Genomic DNA, 18,119 nt, shown 5'->3' with positions numbered 1-18,119 from the left:
CTACTTCCTGGGTATATGTACCTCAAGTTGGAAATTTCTATTGTATTAGATGGTCCATAACTAGATATTGATAGAAGTTAAGGATTTTAGGGATAAAGGTTAGAATCATGAAAGCAGGAGATAGAATGCTGAATCGGGGAGTTGTTTGAGTTGTTAAGACTAGTCTGATCAGAATATAGAGTTCATGAAAAGGAACAAAGTACCATTAGTCTGGAAACAAACAATTTCTCTGATTTTTATATCGGGATATCAAGCTTTCATAGAGGATGCCTTTTATGTTCTTTTGCCATTTAGATAGGCTAATAATAAGAGATGGGTCAAAATAATTAACCCCTATCTAATAGTCCCATCAAATGAGCTTGTAAAATTATATTGGTGGGTATTTGAGTTTTAGTTTATGGTTACAGTCTCCATAATGGTTTCCTGCTGCCTCTGAGCCAAACTAGACAGCTAGCAAAGTGACAAAACATTTTGAGACAAAGAGCTCCCAGGAAGACATAGTGGAGGCTGAGAGCCTTTAAGCAATATCCAGTAGGGAGTAAAAGCACAAAGCTATCTCTAGTCTACAGCTGCAGAATTTGACTGCTCAAATTTCAAGAGCCATTGCAGGAGTTTAATCTCAGGAAAAATAAACTTGTCCGAGTTGCTAAGAGATCTGACCTAGTGATGGATGGAAGTCACAACATGTAGAGTTCAAATACTAATCCAACAAGGTCAGTTTTTCCCAGTCATATATTCTTAGGACTCCATATATAATTCCTGCCCCTTTCCATCTGTCAGGAAGAGTCAAAATACAGCTGTGTCTGAAATTAAGGGAGTGGATGAGGTGAAAATAGTAAGAACTATGATAATAGCATCTATCCTGCTTCCTGCCCAATGATGGCCTAGTGAAACAAAACAGCCTATTTGGTTTCCTGGAAAAGAATATAGATGTTTCCTAATATGTCCAATACTTGTAACTACTATGGGGCTGCCAGGTGCAGGGTGCAAACATCAGGATTAGGGGAGAGGATGTGCTTCCATCCTGAGGTGACTCTTGTATTTATGACAGTCTTTATGGTATGATGGAATGTGGTATGATGTTCAAGGCCACACATTGTAAGTAGAAGAACCATAATTTTAATTCAGACATTTACTACTTATGTGAGGCCAAATAACTGCCTTTCTAGATCTCAGTTTCATTATCTGTTAATATGAGACAATTGGATGATAGATTCTAAGGTCCCTTCTGGTGGTCATATGACCTTGCCTCTTGATCCTCTGTCATTCTGTATTATTCGGCAGCATAGTTGCCTCCATATTCTGTTACCATTGCACCCTTCTTTCTCCTCCACCTGCATCCATCACTTTCACACTGGTACAAAATACACTTTTTAGGCAATGGATGATACAGTCTCTATGAAAGGTACAATCAATTCTCTGTGCTTTTCCCTGCTGACTATATGCAAATATTCTGCCCTGAGGTGCAAGTAATTTTAGTTATTACCCAAAATATATCCCTTTTGCCTGACTGAAAGTAGTAGTGTGCTTGAGCCAATTCTCATAGGCTTAGGAGAGTCAGTTGTTAAATTTTCAGTCTGAACATTACATCCCGCACATCATCAAACATTACAAATCTGGGCTTAATAAGTAGTTTGGATTTAAGAAAATTTTGGGTAAATATCAATAACTAATAAATAAAATAAAGCAAAGATAAAATTAATTAATTAATAATTTAAAAGTACATCAGTCATACGTTTTCCCTAGGAACCCCATTGTTAGTATCTACCAGCACACTACCTTAAATTCACACTTCTTGCCTCTGGCCATCACACCCTTTCTGATTATTGAAATTTTTCTCTTTTCTAGTTCAGATATCACTTTTTCTATGTTGTTTCTATGTTGTTTCCCTTCCCCCTGGACTAGAAGTTATTCTGTTATATTAATCAGATTTTATCTCATATTGTAGTTATTTATGCATTTGTTTTATCCCTCTAGTGTCTGATGCCAAGTTTTCTATGCTGTTGTTGTAACAGGTACTTTCTTCTGTCAATCATAGTATCATAGGATATAGAACTAAGAGGGACCTCAGAGATTATCTACTTCAATCCTCTCATTTTAGAAATTTAAAAAATATGACAGAAAAGAAACCCAGAGACTTACTGAGAGAGAAAAAATGATTTGCCAGAGTCTCACAGCTAGTAAATGTCTGAATATGGATTTGAACTTTGGTTTCCTGACGATACACCCAGTGTTTAGTCATGAGAGTTTATATTAAAATAGATGCTAAGGAATGTATTATGTGCAACAATAAAATCAACTCTGCCTGAAGAATATGGTCAGAACCTATAGCAATGACTAAGAAAGACCAGGAAAAACCTGGCTTAGAAATGTTGGCTTCCCAACAAACTGGGAAAACATTTTTACAGTTAAAGGTTCTGATAAAGGCCTCATTTCCAAAATATATAGAGAATTGACTCTAATTTATAAGAAATCAATCCATTCTCCAATGATAAATGGTCAAAGGATATGAACAGACAATTTTCAGAGGATGAAATTGAAACTATTACTACTCATATGAAAGAGTGTTCCAAATCATAATTGATCAGAGAAATGCAAATTAAGACAACTCTGAGATACCACTACACACCTGTCAGATTGGCTAAGATGACAGGAAAAAATAATGATGAATGTTGGAGGGGATGCGGGAAAACTGGGACACTGATGCATTGTTGGTGGAGTTGAGAAAGAATCCAACCATTCTGGAGAGCAATCTGGAATTATGCCCCAAAAGTTATCAAACTGTGCATACCCTTTGATCCAGCAGTGCTACTACTGGGATTATACCCCAAAGAGATACTAAAAAAGGGAAAGGGACCTGTATGTGCCAAAATGTTTGTGGCAGCCCTGTTTGTAGTGGCTAGAAGCTGGAAAATGAAAGGATGTCCATCAATTGGAGAATGGTTGAGTAAATTGTGATATATGAACGTTATGGAATATTATTGTTCTGTAAGGAATGACCAGCAGGATGAATACAGAGAGGCTGGGAGAGACTTACATGAACTGATGCTAAGTGAAATGAGCAGAACCAGCAGATCATTATATACCTCAACAATGATACTGTATGAGGATGTATTCTGATGGAAGTGGATCTCTTCAATAAAGAGAAGATCTAACTCAGTTTCAATTGATCAATGATGGACAGAAGCAGCTACACCCAAAGAAAGAACACTGGGAAATGAGTGTGAACTGTTTGCATTTTTGTTTTTCTTCCCGGGTTATTTATACCTTCTGAATCCAATTCTCCCTGTGCAACAAGAGAACTGTTCGGTTCTGCACACTATATATTGTATCTAGGATATACTGTGACATGTTTATCATGTATAGGACTGCTTGCCATCTGGGGGAGGAGGTGGAGGGAGGGAGGGGAAAAGTCAGAACAGAAGTGAGTGCAAGGGATAATGTTGTAAAAAAATTACCCAGGCATGAGTTCTATCAATAAAAAGTTATAATTATTAAAAAAAAATAAAGAAATGTTGGCTTCCTCTTGAAAAAGCTCATAACACTTTTTGCTTTTCCTTTGCATTTTCACATTCATTGGAAGAACAAATTGCAATATTTATCCATTAGTATACTAGTTCATTAATTATTTCATTTGTATTATTTAATATCTTATTATATCTCCAAAGCATTTTCATATCTTTATCTTCTCAGTTTCTAAAACTGATTGTATAAAAAAAACTGATATTGGGTTAATATTATTTCTATTTTACATTTTCATTATGAAGAAAATGAGCCATTGATTACTTAATGTTATACTAAGAATCAGTGACATCTTGGATCTGAAGTCAGGTCTTCCTCCTGAAGTCACATGTGTGAGTTTGTGGCCAGGCTCATACAACTAGTAAACATTTTAGGTGGGATTTGCACTCAAGTCCAGATTTCTTGCTCAGTATCAGAATGGAGCAATTCATTGGATTTTAGTCAACTTCCTTCTGCTTAAAAAGAAAAAGGAACAGATATGAATCAATAATCAGCATGGCTTCCTCAAGAACAGTTTATACTGGACCAATCTCATTTTCTTTTTTTCAATAGAATTATTAAACTAGTGTTTGAGGAAAATGCTGTTAGATATAGTTTACCTAGATTTCATGAAGTCTTAAATAAATTATCTCATACTCTTTTTGTGCAGAGGATTGAGAGATGCGGAATAAATGACAATATGTTCAGAAGGATTTGGAATGTGTTGAATGATTGGGTTCAAATTGTTAATGGCTCAGGGTCAATATGGAATAACTCAATGGATTAACCCAAAGATCTATGCATGGTCCTATATTGTTTAACATTTTTACTAGTGATATGGGAAGAAGCACAGGTTGCATACTTTTCACAGATTGGCACATTTGCAGATGATCCAGAGTCCTAAGGCATAGCCAACACAGAGAATGACAGCATTAATATTAGGGTCTAATAGGTAGAATATTGAACTGAGTCTAATAAGATGAGATCCAATAGAAATAAATGGACTTTGGCTTGGGCACAAAGGAATCTGCTTCATAAGCACAAGATGGAAACATGAATATACAGCAGTTGTTCTGAAAATAAAAAGATCTGAGGGCTTTAGTGGACTACAAATTCAATATGAGTCATCAGTGTGATGTGGCAGCCAAAAAAGTGAATGTGATCTTGGGCTTCATTTAAGAGGTTATAGGTTCCAGGAATAGAGAGCTGAAAGTTCCACTGTGCTCTGCCATTGTCAGACTTCATCTGGAGCATTGTATTCAGTTCTGGGCACTATCATTTAAGAAGGACATTTATAAACTAAAGAGTGTTCAAAGTAGGACAATCAAGATGGCAATGGAGTCTATGACAAATGAAGATTGATTGAAGGAACAGGGCATGTTCAGCTTGGAGAAAAGGAAACTGGGAGTGGGATAGATACAATAAGTATTTGAAGAGCTACCATATAGGGAGGAATTATATTTGTTCTGTTTGATCCCAGAGCATAGAAGCAAAAGCAATTGTTGGAAATTAACAAAGAAGTCAATTTAAGATTAATATTAGAAAAGACTTCCTAACAACTACAGGTGTTTCAAAGTAAAATGGACTGCCTCAAGAGGTATCAGGTTTCTTCTCCTTGAGTTATCTATTTACTATAATGAAGTGGATATTTCTTTTGTGTCTGGTTTGAACCAGAAAGCTGCTAAAGTCCTTTCTCAATCTCAGTTTCAGAGATTCTGTATTAGCACATCCTTCAGACATCTTCTCCCACTATCTCCTCTTCAGCTTCTGTCTTTGATGAAGTGATGTCTTTCTTTTCCAATTCAAATCCCTTGATTCCATCCTTTCAAGACTTCCTCAGAAAATTGTTCCCACTATCATTCCCATTCTCTCCCTATACACTAAATACTTCCTTACTTATTTCAAACATCCACAGCTCTGTTCTTTAAAAAAAAAACAAAACAATTCTCACTTGGTCCAATGATTCCTGATAGCAATATTCCAATATATTTACTCAGTGAATTTCCTTAAGAAGAAACTAGAAACTGAGTGGATGCCCATAAGTTGGAGAATGGCTGAATAAGTTATGCTATATTATTATTCTGAAAGAAACAGTCAGCAGGATGATTTCAAAGAGGCCTGGAGAGACTTACATGAACTGATGTTGAGTGAAATAAACAGAACCAGGAGATCATTGTAAACAGCAACAACAAAATTCTACAATAATCAATATCGATGGATGTGGCTCTCTTCAACAGTTAGATGATTTAGACCAGTTACAATGATTTTGTGATGAAAAGATCCATTTGAACCTACAGAGAGGACTGTGGGAACTGAGTATGGTTCACAATATATCATTTTCACTCTTTTTGTTGTTGTTTGCTTGCATTTTACTTTCTTTTTCATTATTTCTACTCTGATTTGATTTTTCTTTTGTAGTAAAATAATTGTATAAATATGTATGCATATATTGAATTTAACATATATTTCCACCATGTTTAACATACGTTGGACTACTTGCCATCTAGGGGAGAAGATAGGGAGAGGAGGGAAATTGGAACACAAGGTTTTTCAAGGGTTAATGTCACAGAATTATCCAAGCATGTTTTGAAAAATAAAAAGCTTTAATAAAAATAAAAAAAGAAAAAACTATCTATAGCATGATCTTCCATTTCCCCACCTATAACCAGCTTCTAAACCCCTGGCAATCAAGCTTTCAAACTTATCATTTAACTGAAACTCCCCTTTCCCAAGTTATAAATGATCTCTTAATTGCCACATTTAATGGCTTTTGCTCAGTCCTAATCCTTGTCCAATTTTTCTGCAATCTTTGAGATTATTGACCAACTTCTCTTCCATGCTCTCTCCTTTCTAGCTTTCTTAATGCTTGTGTTCTTTCCTTGTTCTCCTCCTACCTGTGTGTACTTTGCTGTATATCCTTTACTATGTCTTTGTCCATGGCATGTCCATTTACAATGTTCCCCAAGACTCTGCTTGCTTCTTCTCTTTTCCCTCTACATTATTCACTTGGTGACTTCCCAGGAATTCAAGTTATCCTTTCTGTGAAGATAATTCCCAGATCTCATTTATACTCTAGTTCCTTCCCTGAGATATAATGTCAAATCCTCAATTAATTATTGGCAATTTCAGACTGTATGTTCTATAGGCATCTCAAACATGTCAAAAATAAAAATTTTCCTGTACTTGCACTTAGCTTTCCACTTGCACTCAGATCCCCAATGTTGTCATCATCTTCAACTCACTCTCACTCTCCTTTATAAAGGTAACTAAATGATTAGGATTAAAATATTAATATCAAATTAGAAGAGTAGAGTTAAAAAATTCTATAGCAATCATTATACTTCCCGATTAATCTATTTAAACAACTAAAAAAACAGTAAAGACATTGACTCATTACCATAATTTCTTTGTAATGTTTACCCAATATAGAACAATTACTACACTAAAAAGAGCAAAAGAGTACAAAAACAGCCTTACTCAGCAAACAATTTATCTTCTTACTGAACAGATAGAGAAAACTAATTTAATTTAGAGTGCAAACTAATTTTTAAAGTATTCCGTTGGAGGATGACAGAAGATTATCTATATTGTCTTGAAAAACCCAGAAAATCAGTGAAGGATCAAAAGAGCATCTAAAAGCTTTATATGGGTCATAATTAAACTAAATTCTTCCTAGAACCCTTAGCATTAAACTGGAAGGTGAGTGTTAAATATATGTAAAATAGAACACATATATTAATCAACTACTTGGCATAGTGGAAAGAGCACTGGGCTTGGAATCAGGAAGACCAATTGTTAGGACTTTAAATCCAGCCTCAGACATTTACTAACCATGTGATCCTGGACAAGTCACTTAATGCTGTTTATCTCAGTTCCTCATCTGTAAAATGAGCTGGAGAAGGCAATGGCAAACCACTTCAATATCTTTGCTATGAAAATCCCCAAATGGAATTGCAAAGAATTGGACATGTCTGAAGCAACAATTACAAAATCTATTTTCATCATCAGAATAACTACATTTGGACCTGATCTACTTCAGTGCTTATTATTTATTGATAATGAAAAAAATAGGAATTTGACCATTGATAAGTTCTTCTTGAGGCAACTAGGTGGCAGAAAGTGAAGAAGAAAATGAAGATGAATTATGAAGCTTCTTGATGAGGGTGAAAGAAAAACGTATAAAATCTGACTTGAAGTTTAACATTAAACTAGGATATTGGCAACTGGTTCTATCACTTCCTGGCAAATGGAGGGAGAAGGAAGCTATGTCATATTTTATATTCTTCAAAGATCACTGCAGATGGAAACTGCAGCCATGAATTTAAAAGAATTGGAAAGACATGCTTGTTGGAAGGAAAGACATGACAAATCTGGACAGTATGCAAAGAAACAGAGACATCATCTTGCCAACAAAAGTCCATATAGTCAGAACTATATTTTATCAGTAGTAATATATGACTCTGTGAGTTGGACTATAAGGAAAGCTGAGCACCACAAAATTGACATTTTCAAATTGTGGTGCTAGGGAAGACTTTTGAGAGCCTTAAAAAGCTAGGAGATCAAATCAGTCAATAGTAAAAAAAAAATTAATTCAAACTATTCACCAGAAGGTCAAATATAAAAGTTGAAATTTAAATACTCTGTACACATAATGAGAAGACTGGACTCATTGAAGAAGACCCTGATATTGTGAAATGTTAAAGTAAAAAAGCAATGGAATAGCAGAGATTGTGGTCAATAACTAATTCATAAAAAGAACAAACATGAACTTAAACTTTGAGAGAAAGTGGAGAATAAAAGGGCCAGATGTACTACAATCTATGGGGCCAAGAAGAATTGGACATGACTGAACAGTTAAACTACAATGATAACAAAGTTCTCCCGAGAACCTTCATTTAGGTGAAGGGACAAATATTTCTTGGTATCTCTTGGATACAACTTCTTTCACTTGAACCACAACATAGTGTAGAATAAACTCCTTCCTTCCTTCATAGATTAGCTTTCCTTAAAAAGAGAAAAAAGTTGTTCTAATTGACCCCTAATTCTCTAACATAGTTTCCCATTTACCCAAAGGTATAAAAAGTTCCTGATATGGTTAGTTGAAGTCCCTCTTAGTGGGTGAATTTCTAAAGACCATGAGTCACCATGTCTTTTATCATATTTTGCCCTTATAACCAGATGTGTTTCCATATAGCAAAGAATGTCCATAGAAGCTACGTGTCATATCCCTTTTGCATATCCTTACTATGTTAGGACAAAGTCAATCTCCTATTAAATTATTTCTATGGGCCTCATTTCATCCTAACATTGAACCTGAACCAAGTGTATTGCTGCCTCCACAGGCCCGACCAGCCTTCTTTCATTCTTTTTTTTTTTTAAATGTTAAAGAAATTTAATGTGATTACAAATAACTTTATCAAAATTGTCATTGTTAATGAAAATACAGTGAATGTATACATTTTTAAAATAACTTTTAATTGACAGAACCCATGCCAGGGTAATTTTTTACAGCATTATCCCTTGCACTCACTTCTGTTCCGATTTTTTCCCTCCCTCCCTCCACCCCCTCCCCCAGATGGCAAGCAGTCCTTTACATGTTGAATAGGTTACAGTATATCCTAGATACAATATATGTGTGCAGAACCGAACAGTTCTCTTGTTGCACAGGGAGAATTGGATTCAGAAGGTATAAATAACCTGGGAAGAAAAACAAAAATGCAAGCAGTTTATATCCATTTCCCAGTGTTCTTTCTTTGGGTGTAGCTGCTTCTGTCCATCCTTGATCAATTGAAAGCCTTCTTTCATTCTTCAAACTATGTCACCATGCCTCAGCTGCTCCCTGATATTGCTCCTGTGGGCCCATTCTCTTATTGATTAGTTTTTCTGGAACTTCCAGTCTGGGGAAAGGTCCTAGACCAGTCTAGACCTAGACCATTCCTGATTCTCCAGATTTACCTACCATGCTTCCTTAACCAGGTACTATTCCTCTCCTTTGTAGCTCCCCTTTTATCCCATCAGAATATAAGGTCCTTGAAGACAGGGATTGCTTTTATTTTGTTTGTATTTGTATAACTCTCACTTAGCTTAGTATGAAACATAGCAAGTGCTGAATAAATGATTATTTATTGGCTAATTATGTGAGTTTAAAACACAATCTTAAAGTCTCTCATCTAACAAGGTTTCTCCTAGCCTAATATTAATATAATGAAACCATAAAATGACTTTTGTTTTTTAGTGATCCAAAAATTATTCATTGTGGTGGCACATATAATTTGCATTATAATATATAAATATCGGTAATTATTCTATGAAAATATTCTACAAATACCCATACTATAAATGTTCATGATTATTATTTTTAGTCTTAAAAAAAGACATATAATTAGAAGATATCTCTGTTTCTCTCCCTTTGTCTATCTCTCTGTCTTATTCTGTTTCTCCCTTTTTCTTTCTTCTTTCCCTCTTTTTCTTCCTTTCTTTTTCTTCTACCATCCTTTCTTTCTTTCCTTCTCCCTCCTTCTCTTCCTTCTCCTCTCACCTTCCCTCTTCTGGATTATTTTCTTTCTCCACTGTCTTCTCCTCTTTCTTTCCATTTCTCTTCCTATCTTTCTTTCTCTATCTCTTGTTCTCTCTTTGTATCTGTCTCTATGTGTCTCTCCCTCCCTCCCAATGTAATTGCCATCTCATGTAATCTTCCCCACACAAAGTCTAGATAAAAAAATTAATTATAGCTAATGAAATTCTCTAGATGATCTTATTTTTATGTGACATTTCAGTGGTAATAGGGTCTACTCTAGCCCCATAATCTGAAAGTGAGGTGTGTTATATTTTATTCTTGTCTCAGGCTTCTTTGGTACACTTGAGAAGTTTGGGATTATCTAATCTTTGCCATTGACTAGTGGATTACTGATTGTGTTCCTACAATTTTAAGTGTTCCAAGCACCCTAGTTCTATTTAATCATTTAATAGTCAGATTAGTTTTTGTAAAAGAATATACATTTCAAAGGTATAGCAAGAACAAATATACAAATATTTTCCCCAATATCTCAGGAGCATGACCACCTCTCCCTGCACTTGCCTATCCATATCACCTCACAATTCATACCACAAACTACAATGATAACAAAGTTCTTCCTAGAACCTTCATTTATGTTAAAGTACAAATATTTCTTAGTATCTCTCTGATACAACTTCTTTCACTTGAACCACAACATAGGGTAGAATAAACTCCTTCCTTCCTTCAGGGATTAGCTTTCCTTAAAAAGAGTGAAAAGTTGTTCTAATGGCCCCTAATTCCCTAAATAGTTTCCTCTTTACCCAAAGGTATAAAAAGTTCCTGCTATGGATAGTTGAAGTGATTCAACTGGTGAGAAGCACAAAATTAGGTTCGTGGCTTAGTTCAGGATCTATATACTACCTCTCCTCCTTTTGCCACCTCCTCTCCCCAGCTTGTTTTTTGGCAATATTTGGCTTGAAATCCTGTTGTGAAGCTTGACATGCCTTGAGTTCCTCTATTTGGGATTCTACTATCAGAAAATAAAACTGAAAAAGGAGAAATAAAATGATTCCCAAATCTCAATCCCATTCCTCAGGGCCATAGGGCCTATCAGGTGGGGAAGGTGTTTTTTCCTGCACAGTCTAGCTCCAGGTGCACATGTCTTTGATGAATGAGTTCTTCATTTCATTCAGGATGAAAGCCACTATTTTTTAGCTAGCTAGATTTAAACAAGTGGAAAGTTCTGTCTACAGAGTCATTGGAGAGAAGTTATTCCTACCCACATGGCGGGTGAATACAGAAAGTCTTCTCCCAGAAGTAGGTCCCTGGCACCTCCTACTTGGGTGTCTTCATCTTTGGTGATCTGGCCATGTACAAAAAACTCCATTATATGTTGATTATAGATCATTTTTAATGGAGTCCACATCTACTCAAAAGAGAACAGCCTAATAATTACCACTGAGTATAAGTTCAGGGTCTATGTCAAAACATATTATTTGAAAAATAGATGCTGTTCATTTACTTAGTATCTATTTGGGTAAACACCCAAATTGAAAAATTTGAATTGAAAATGAATTGATTTGGAAATGAATTTAGTGTAATAGTTTGAACAAAGCATGGGAAAGCTAGATTGGAACCAGTATGGAAGGTCTTGAGTAAAATATGAGAAGTTATGGTTTTTTAAATTTTACTCAGTGGGCAATAATGAGCAATCAAAGGTTATTTTTAAGAAGTGAGAGGATATTTAATCCAATAATCATTTACTAAGTAAATATTGTTTGTAGAACACTTGTTCCAGTTAATTATTGTAACCTGGCATTTTGTTGTGTTTCTTAAACTCACACAATGATTTAAAACCATTCTTCCATTAAATTATCTTATTATAGTTATGCTTCAAGTATAACTTGATCAACTATTTGTCAGCTTTACTAATTCACTAATACACACACAGACACACAGGGATATTAGATTGATATAATCTGTGCCCTTGGAGTTTTCTAGTTCTAAATATGATCAAAACTGTGCATTGGGAAGTTAATCTGACACCTTTAGTTAGAGTCATCCAGGAGACAGTGGGAACCATGGATGTGTCTAAGATAGTTCAACTTTTTTTCAGGAGCAGAATCAGAGCTGAAGATGTAGACTAAGCTTTGGGTAGAACTTGGAAATTAAGGACCACACATCTGAAAGATGTGGACTTTGTTAATTTAGTTGCTTACTTTGTTCACTGAGAAGAATGCTTCATAAAACCAGGCTGTCCAGATCAAGACTTCATCCATCTTTCAGACATGCTAGATTGCGGGGAACAGAGAATTCCTGGCAAGTTCCATTTACCCTTACTCCAAGGACAAATAGACTAGACTGTAAGAAGAAAATAAGCAAGGGGTGAAGCCTATGGGGGTTGAGATGGGAGATCCATTCACTAAACCTTTCACTTTTACTGCCTTGGTAATTTATCTGTGAAGAATATGTTGAAGGCATCAAAGAGGTTATTTTATTAATTAGAAATTCTCTTGTCTGTAATTACTAAAGGAACTAGTTTAAAGCAGCAACCTTTGATTGTAGAAAATAATGTATTCAGATCATGTACATAGTATGTACATATATGTGTTAAAATCCATATTTAGTTCTATAGGTCTAAAGTCATTAAATAATCCAATTCTCATCCATCAGGCATATTGAAAAATACTGTCAGTAGAGTTCAAAATAATGTTTTAAGAACTTCATGGGTCAATTGAGGCTCTCAACTTCACTAAAAGGCCTGGCTTCTCATGTAGGGCTATTTCTAAGATAAAGCAAGTAAAGGTGGGAAATAGAAGGCAATTGGCCAGTAGAAAGAGAATAGGAAAAGTTAATCCATTCCAATTTGGAACTTCTATTTCTTAAACTTGAACATTAACTTAAGAGCATTACAATATCTTATTATAGTTATACCTCAAATATCCAGAGATCAATTAATTGTCAACTTCACTAATATAAGCAGACACAATACAGTACTACCAATAATCAGAAAATAAACAGATGATATTTTTAACAAACCTATGAGAAAACAATGTTTATATTACTAAGTCCATGTGCTAAATCTCATGATCTGTAGGGAGAACCTCTTAGGATTCATTGAATCATGAATTGTAAACATTTTAGCAACTTAATGGGTTTCTAAAACCCAAGATATATTATAAGCACAAAATTAGGAGAAATCAAGTAAAGCCATCAGAAAGGATCTGGAAGTGATACCTAAAAGGATATCTTTTAGAGGAGAAAGGACATTACAAAAAGTAAACACAAGAAGGGCAGCTAGGTGGTGCAATGGATAGAGAACAAGCCCTGAAATTAGGAGAACCTGAGTTCAAATCTGGTCTCAGACACTTAACACTTCCTACCTGTGTGACCCTGGGCAAGTCACTTAACCCTGATTGCCTCAGCAAAGGAAAAAAAAATAGACACAAGAGCTGTCTTAGGCACATCCATGGTTCCCTCTGTCTCCTAAAAGGCTCTACTTAAAAGTACCAGATTGACAAGCAATTATATAAACCTTCGCAGGTCTTAAGAGTATTATTGTATTCATTAGTAGCATAGTAACTGGGATGTGGGATGCTCACAACCCTATGAAGCACAAGGAAAAGTTGACATTTGGTGAATATACTCAGAAGAATTTATACCCCCAACAGAAAAGCAATTATTCCTTTTGGTACTTTGAAGAATATTAATATTTTGGTAGATTTTTGGTACATGTCCATTTTGGTACCTGTCTCATTTCATGAAATTGTGGTTGCATAGATCCTTTATAAAGTATCTGTGCAAATGACTGGGAACCTTCCCTTTTTTCTTTTAATATTTCATGTTCACTATTAATTTCTTATCCATCATTCTCATCTTGACTGGCCTCACCCCTTTCTCATTCTATACACTTTTAATAATGCTTTTTGATATCATATCTCTCATAAATGATTGAGAAAACAAGACCCCATTACAAGGATAAGGAATCACATTATTCATGACAAAAAAGCACACAAAGCAATGTGGATATTACCTTATATAGAAAAATAAAACTCGCTATCTAACAAAAATTTCTAAGAAGATTGGGGTGCAGTCTGGGAGAAATTGGATTTATACCAACATTTCAACATTATATTGTACATGCAGTACAATCCACTTCAGATACATGAATCTGGCTATAAAAGTTTATAATATAAACAAATTAAAGTGACAGAGAAGGAGATATCTTTCACAATTATGCATAATGGAAGGATTCTTAGCTAAATAAGGAATAAGGAATATAGAGGATCATGGGAGACAAAATAAATGATTTTATTACATAAAATTAAAAAAAAACCCTTCTGCACAAACAAAATAAAAGCACCTAAAGTTAAACTAGAATGGTTAAAAGGGAAAAAAACTCTAATAGCAAATTACTTTGAGAAGATCTGATATCTAATATTGTGCTATAAGAAATATTGAAAGGAATGGTTTCAGAGAAACTTGGGAAAACTTATATGAACTGATACAGTTAAGTGAACAGAATCATACCATAACCATAATATTAAAAAAAATACTTTGAAAGAATTTTGATCTATGCAATGGTCAACTTCAGATACAGAGGACTCATGATGAAACATGCTTCTCAGTGCTTGACAAAGTCATGATGTTCTATATGTATAGAATGAAACACACATTTTTGCATATGTCAAATCAAATGATTTATTTTCCTTAACTATGGAAAGTTGTCACAAGTATTTTACATTTTTGGAGGAAGAAGTGAGAATTGAATGAAAAGAGAGAAAAGATAGTGATAGTGATAGCAATAAAGGAAGAAAGAAAAGAATATCAATGAAGCATTTTGTTTTATTTTTTTTGGCATTTTAAAATGTTATTTTATAATAACTTTTTATTGACAGAACCCATGCCAGGGTAATTTTTTTTTACAACATTATCCCTTGTACTCGCTTCTGTTCTAATTTTTCCCCTCCCTTTCTCGCCCCCTCCCCTAGATGGCAAGCAGTCCTATATATGTTAAATATGTTGCAGTATATCCTAGATACAATATATGTTTGCAGAACCGAACAGTTCTCTTGTTGCACAGGGAGAATTGGATTCAGAAGGTAAAAATAACCCGGGAAGAAAAACAAAAATGCAAATAGTTTACATTCATTTTCCAGTGTTCTTTCTTTGGGTGTAGCTGCTTCTGTCCATCATTTATCAATTGAAACTGAGTTAGGTCTCTTTGTCAAAGAAATCCACTTCTATCAGAATATATCCTCATACAGTATCATTGTTGAAGTATATAATGATCAATGAAGCATTTAAAAAAAATAAAGAAATCAGGAGGAAATTCAGAAAGTAATGACCAGAAAAACATATTGAACTGAATATACTCAGTTCTTAATTCACAGTTTTATATACAATCCTTTTTATTCTCTTCATTTTATGTAGAAATGTTCCTCTTTATTGGTGTTTGTTAGGATAACAGAAAATTTAAAAAATTAAACAATATGGGCTATTTGTGCCATGGACATCTCTGATACAAGGCTTATAATTAGCCAAATATAGTGAAGGATTCCAGGAACTTCACCTCTGTGAAGCCAGACTCTGTGTCTCTCTAGTGGACTAGCTGCTTATTTTACTTCTTACCCCTTCCCAAATCCTTGGCCCAAATTATATCCCTTTTCCTATCTCATTCCATGCCTTGGATAAAAAGTAGCTGGGAGTAGCATGATAGAGTGGAATACTACCATAGCCCTGCTTTTTTTTTTTTTTAATCATGAAGCATAAATTTGGTAGAGAGTTTAAATTACTATTGCTCCATTCCTATGTGATGGTTGTCACAGGGTTCTCTCAAATCATCCTCAGTCAATAAATCCATTTGAAAATGGTCATGATAATCTGCTGCTGCTTTGTCCTTAGGCTATGAAGGCAAATAGGAGATTTGGGTCCCTCTTCATTAGTAAAATCCTTTGTCTCCTTGGAAACTAGAGGGAGGAGATCAGATTCTACTAGGAAAAAAAATATTAAAAAATACCAGGAAATATCTTTTTTGGTCATTTCTAAGAAAATTTTGGCTTTGGCAGAGTGAATGTGTTTGTTTCACTGAGTTTACTCTGGATCTGTTGAGAGAATTCTTTAAAGAGGGGGTCACCAACAGTCTGTAATGTATGTAGATGTATGTGCCAGAATAGAAAGTGGAGGTGATTTTTAAGGGCACCTGGTGAACCAAAGGCAGCATCAATGATCTCTCCCAAAGAGGTAGAAAGGGCATCTTGGTCTTATTTATTCAGCCACGTGACTTTTTCACTGGTTTCTTTTTGTTTATTTTGAACTGATGACTCAGCTGAAAGGTGCTACATTCCATTGTTAGGACTGCTTATTTGTGGAAGTTCAAGCCAGAAATATCGAGTGAATTGGATTTAATTCCATGAATTTGATTTATTTGCCTTTGCTTTGAAAAATGATCACTTGAAAACTCCCCCCCCCATCTGATGTAGTCTAGCATTTTAGGACTTTCTTATTTTTGCTTCCCATGGTTCAACCAAATTAAATTTGGTGGTTTTGAGATGCTCTCTATGAAAGTCATCTAGCCATTTACTTAGGAAATAGAATTGAGAAGTTTAATAACTTGGAAAATCAGGTGGAATTGATTCTCAAGTAAACAAATTAAGCCTTCTTTAATGAATCATGGAACTATGAGTCCAAAATTCAGCTCAATATCAAAATCTAAAAATTACAAATAACTCAGAGAAACACATGGAGAGGACAAAATTTTAGTAATTAGATAGTTTAATAAATAGTTTGCAACTTGGAGTCAGGAAGACCTGAGTTCAAAATATCACCTCAACCATTTATTAGCAGTATGGTTTTTTATTACTATTACTATTATTATTATTATTATGATAGCTTTTTATTTACAAAACATATGCATGGGTAATTTTTCAACAATGACCCTTGCAAAACCTTCTGTTCCCACTTTTCCCCTCCTTCCCTCTATCCCCTCCCCTAGATGGTAGTAGGTAGTCCAATACATGTTAAATATGTTAAAGTAGATGTTAAGTATGATATATGTATACATATTTATACAGTTATCTTGCTGCACAAGAGAAATCAGATCTAGAAAGAAGGTGAAAAACCCTGAGAAGGAATACAAAAATGCAAGCAAACAATAACAAAAATAGAAAGAGTAGAAATGCTATATTGTGGTCCACACTCATTTCCCATAGTTCTCTCTCTGGATGTAGATGGCTCTCTTTATCACTGAACAATTGGAACTGGATTGAATCATCTCATTGTTGAAGAGAGCCACATCTGTCAGAATTGATCATTGCATAATCTTCTTGCTACTGTGTACAATGATCTTCTGGTTCTGCTCATTTCACTTAGCATCAGTTCCTGTAAGTCTCTCCAGTTCTCTCTGAAATCATCCTAGCAGTGTAATCTTGAACAAGTCACAACCTCTCTGTGCCTCAATTGTGCTTTGTGGCCCTTACTGTCCCTTTCAGGCATATTTGCAACATCTATTTCCTGTTAACCTGACATTTTCCACATGATTTTTTAAAAATATGACTAATAAAAGTAGCTAACATTTCTATAACAATTACTCAGGAACCATGCCTTGCACAGCAAATACTCTCTTATTTGAACATTATAACAATCCTGGGAAGTAGGTGCTCATACTCTCATTTTATAGTGGAAGAAGTTGAGACTAACAGAAGGGATTTACCCAAGTCACATGGATAGGCCATATTTGAACTCAGATCTCCCTGATTTCAAATTTGTATTTTATCCGTGGTACCACCTACCTGGCTTGAATTTCTCCAGCAAACTCACTTTATAAACTGAGGAATTCTAAAAATCTGGCAAAGGCATTTTTAAAGCTTGATTGCCAATTAATCATAGTGATTGAATATTTCCTTTTTGTGGGGGAAGTAACTTGCATTGATGATTTTTTTTTTTGACCTAAGGTCTTCCCTGGGAGGAAGCTTCCTTTACCAAAGTGGTTTGATTCTAGTTCTTCAATTTATAGTCTTAGAGAGCTGCTGAGGGCACTGTGAGGTTGTTATTTACCCAGGTTTACAGAGCCAGTATGTTTCAAAAGACTTCAGAAGTCTTCCTGACTTAATGCTCTCTAATC

Source organism: Antechinus flavipes, chromosome 4, assembly GCF_016432865.1.
Source record: "Antechinus flavipes isolate AdamAnt ecotype Samford, QLD, Australia chromosome 4, AdamAnt_v2, whole genome shotgun sequence".
NCBI classification, from domain to species: Eukaryota; Metazoa; Chordata; class Mammalia; order Dasyuromorphia; family Dasyuridae; genus Antechinus; species Antechinus flavipes.
The sequence above is the reverse complement of the archived record's forward strand: the minus strand, read 5'-3'. Positions refer to the sequence as shown.